The following is a 4916-nucleotide window of genomic DNA, read 5'->3' on the forward strand; positions in this document are numbered from 1 at the left end:
TTCACTTTCTCAGCCTCTCAACTACATCTTCATAATCTCCTAATGGAAAAGTAGACCTCAGTGTTGGTTTTACCTCTCTGGGTTTCTGTCCTCTTCCAAAACTTAATGGTTTTCACCATTTTGTTAGATATCCAATACCTTCAGGTAAAGAGATTTTGTAATTAGTCTTGCTTTTCTAGTTGTTCTCAGAATTCATATATAAAACTTAGGCAAGCACTGCCAGAAGCAGAAATCCGTAGAGAGAGCTGACTGTAGTCAGTGTCTCTGTGTCCTCTTCTTCCATTTTCTCTTCTATTCTTAACAGCTTTATCCCTCACTTACCACTGCAGGCTCTCTTGTCAAGATCACAAAGTGGAGCTTCCCTGGTGGCGCAGTGGTTGAGAGTCCACCTGCCGATGCAGGGCACACGGGTTCGTGCCCCGGTCCGGGAAGATCCCACATGCCGCGGGGCAGCTGGGCCCGTAAGCCATGGCAGCTGAGCCTGCGCGTCTGGAGCCTGTGCTCTGCAATGGGAGAGGCCACAACAGTGAGAGGCCCGTGTGCCGCAAAAAAAAAAAGATCACAAAGTGATCAGGTCTCAGTCCTCATCTTACTTGCTCACCCAGTAACATTTAACTGAGATGACTTCCTTTCTTGAAACATTTTCTTTACTTGGCTTCTGGGAAAACATACTCTCCGACATGCCTTCTCTGTTTCCTTTTCTGGCTCCTCTTCCTTTCCCCATCATCTTGATGTTAGTAGCGTTAACTTGTGGACTCCCTCTCTTCTCTATCTACACCCACAATGCAGGTGATCTCCTTCAGTCTATGGCCTTAAATATAAAACATCAAAAGTATGTTGATCAGTTCCAAACTAATATCCCTAGCCTTGACCTTTCATCTGAGCTCCAGACTATTACATCTCTTTTCCTGACAACTTCACTTGAATGTCTAAAAAGCATTTCAAACATTAAGTTCTAAAAATGAAATCTTAATTTCCTACCCATCTCCACCCAGCTGCTCAAAACAGACACTTAGAAGCTACCTTCAATACTGCTCTTTACCTCACTTTCCACATCAAATATATTAGCAAATCCTACTGGTTCCACCATCAGGATATATTCTGCATCCAACTGTGTCTCGTCATTAAAATCATCCTGGTTTAAAAAACTATAGTCCTTCTCCTAGAATTCTTGAAACCTCCCAACTGGTCTTTCTGCTCCCACCCTCATCTTCGTCCCCTGCCACCACCACTACTCCCACAAAGTATTTCCCACCCAACGTGGTGCTTCAAAACTGTAAATGTTATCATGTCATTCCTCTGCACAGAAATCTCCAATGTCTTCCCATAACACAAGATAAAATGCAAACTCTTTATTATGGGGTACAAATCCCTAAAACATCTGCACCGTGCCCACTTTTCTGAACTTAACTCCTGCCACTCTTTACCTTATGCAAATCACTCCAATTACACTGGTCCCCTTGCTTTTTCTCAAACACAAACTCATTTCTACCTTAAGGCCTTCATACTTGCTATTTTTTCTGCTGGGAATGCTCTACCTTTCTCAAGATTCATTCTTTTACATCATTACATCTATATTCAGATGGCATCTCTTCCAAGTGATCTCCCCTGACTATCCTATCTAAAATAGTTCTGTTCCTGTACCACTCTCCCCTTTCCCTTGGCTTTATTTAAGAAGCCCTTATTACTATCCAATGTTATATCTTTTATAGGTGTACTTGTGTTTGTCTGGTTGTCTAGTTCCCCCACACATGAGAACAGAGCCATTGTCTTATTTATGACAATATTCTCACAACCTAGAACAGAGCCTGGCACTAGGAGAAACTCAATAAAATATTTGTTAAATGAATGAACAAATGAACAAGGAACACAGTTTTATTATCAATAAATGGCTGAGATGGTGGTGTTTAGGAAACAGAAGTTATTTAGATCTCTGTTTCTCAAACTGTGGTTCACAGACCAGTAGTATTAGCATCACCTGGGAGCTTATTAAAAATGCAAATTCGGGGACACCCCCACCCCCACTCCAGACCTACTGAGTCAGAAACTGGAGGTGAGGAGAGCAATCTGTGTTTTATCAAGTCCTTCTAGAGATTCTGATGCATGGTAAGTTTGAGAACCACTGGTTTCAGGGATAGGTCAAACCTGGCCCACTGCCTATTTCTGTAAGCCAAGTTTTATTGAAACACAGCCACTTCCAGTCATTTACATATTGTCTAGGCTGCGTTTGCACTAAAACAGCAGTGTTGAGTAGTTGCAACAGAGATCTTATAGCCTACAAAGCCTATAATATTTACTCTCTGGTCCTTTGCAGAAAAAGTTTAGTTATCCCTAGTTTAGACTAATACCTTACACCATATATTTATGGCAGAGTAAACACATACATGTATCTCCTTCCCATCTAAATACCACTGACATTTAAAGGAAAGATACGGTTAAAGGATCCACAACAAACAAAAAAACAGGAAAGCATGGCATCAGTGGACCAGAAAATGTGAGGAATTTCCAGTACACAAATAGTGTTTGGGGGAGGGGAAAAAGCAGATTTACAGAGAAATGAGTAGGAGAAACTGCAACACAAGATCCCAGTAGAAGCTATTGCAAAAGGAAGCAAAATTTCCTAAGAAAATCCTGAATGAGTTTTATGCTCTGAGCTCATCAAACCAAATCAGTCCTGGAGAAATCATTGGATGAGTCATTAAAGGACCAGTCAGAAGATCTAGCCAGTAACCCTTTGAGCAAAGATCTGTGCAGTTGGCTGCACCTCATTTACAAACCAAGCTAAAAGGCTTTGGGAAAGGCTCCTGGCTTAAGTTCTGGGGCCTGAGAAGCAGAGTCAAGCAAGGCTTCCACAGTGACAGCAGAGGACAGGAAAAAAAGGGCATCCTCACTCTAGCATTTGCCACTAGGGTAAACTGTCATGTACAGGTCTCTAAACTGGGTGTTCTGGAATCAGAGACTCTCAGAGTAGCTTCTGGGAATGGAGAGGGACAATGTGCAAGGTAAGGATGGGAAGCCCACTTTTACTCAGTGAACAAGCTACTTACCCACTGTTACAGGTTAAACTGTATCCCTCAAAAAGATATGTTGAAGTCCTAATCCCTAGTACATCAAAACACGACCTTATTTGGAAACAGGTCATTGAAGGTATAATTAGTTAAGATAAGGTTCTAATGAAGTATGGTGGGCCCTTAATCCAATATGATTTATATGTCCTTATAAGAAGAGGATAGACACAGAGAGAGGAAAACACCATGTGAATACAAAGAGACACATAGACACAGAGGGAAGATGACCATGTGAAGACAAAGGCAGAGCATGAATTTATGTTATCAGGGCCAAGCAGTGCCTAGGGCTACCAGAAGCTGGAAGAAGCAAAGAAGGATCTTCTCCTAGGGCTTGGAGATTGTATGGCCTTGCCAACACCTTGATTTTGGACTTTTAGCCTCCAGAACTGTGAGAGAATAAATTTCTATTGTTTAAAGCCACCTAATTTGGGGTACTTTGTTAAGGCAGCCCTAGGAAACTAATACACCAGCACTCTGGGCCCACATTCCACTGTGCTCTCCCTTTAGCAGCAAAAGTGGAACATGCATTAAAAGACAAGTAAACAGGGATTCTCATCTGGCCAAGGAAACAGACCTTACCAACAATAAGAACGGATAATCATCACCAAGTATTTAAGGAAAATTAACACTACTGGGAAGGATCATCTGATTCAAATAACAGAACTAAAACCTACAGAAAATTAATAGGGGCAACAGAATAAGACCTTAAAATAAGTATAACATATATTTAGAGAGATTTGAGATGACAGTACATTCATGAGCAAAAATATGACTGCTATAAAAAAAGAGAACAGTTGGAGTTCTTAGGAATTAAAACTATTACTGCCAAAATTTTTAAAAACTGCATAGCACAATATTGTATAATATAGGAGAAAAGCACACAGAGAAGACAACAAAATACCTTTGGGCATGCAAGAATACATGCATATTTAAGAACACATATCAAATATACTAAATAGAAACAGTGGTGGGGAAAATGAAAATGCAAATCAGGGATGAAGTTTAGAAAAATAAATGAGTGAAACAAGATTCTTACCTGGACAAATGATAACACTGCACTATGAACTAAGGTGTTATAATTAAGTCAACTCTTTACACTTAGACAAGATCGGGCGCATTCAGGGTGGTATGGCCCTAGACAACTCTTTACATTCAGGATTCAAAAAGGACAAGAAATGTATTAGTAGAGGAACGGAATTCCAGAACAGATACAGTTAAGGACTAACTTCCAGAACTAAAAGACTAAACTGAGGACTCCCTCCAGAATGCAGTACAAAAAAAAAAAAAAAGGAAAATGTTAAAGAAAAGTTAAGGGACATGGAAAAGAGATCTAGATGATTTGAAATAACTCTCATGTAAGTCCTCAGAAGCATGGAATGGAAATATGAAAATAAATATAAAAGAAAATTTCCTGGAGCTAGAGAAAAACACTAGACTTCAGATCAAAGGGCTTTCTAAGATGAATTAGGGAGTCGGGGAGCTCAGGAATCTATACCTATTCAAACTTGGTGAATTTTCAGGCTACCAAGGATAAGGAAAAAACTCCCAAAACCTTCCATAGAGAAAAAACAGACTAATTACTTTAGGGAAAAGTATCTAGGTTCCAAGCAATTGAAGAGAGAGTGGGTGATTACACATATTCCTAAAATTTGACTCTAGAAAAAAGCTAGGCAGTAGATAGTGTTGCCAGAGGGACGTCATTAATAATGAACTAAGGCTACTAAAATTATCACTTTCCTCATAAAGCCTCACATTCTGGCAGGAACGAGGCACTTATTCTGGTCCTGGCTGTCAATGAACTGGTGACAAAATGTTAATACCCCATCACCCAACTTTTCATACAAAATC

This window comes from Lipotes vexillifer, unplaced genomic scaffold (genome assembly GCF_000442215.2).
Source record: "Lipotes vexillifer unplaced genomic scaffold, Lipotes_vexillifer_v1.1 scaffold161, whole genome shotgun sequence".
In the NCBI taxonomy this organism is placed as follows: Eukaryota; Metazoa; Chordata; class Mammalia; order Artiodactyla; family Lipotidae; genus Lipotes; species Lipotes vexillifer.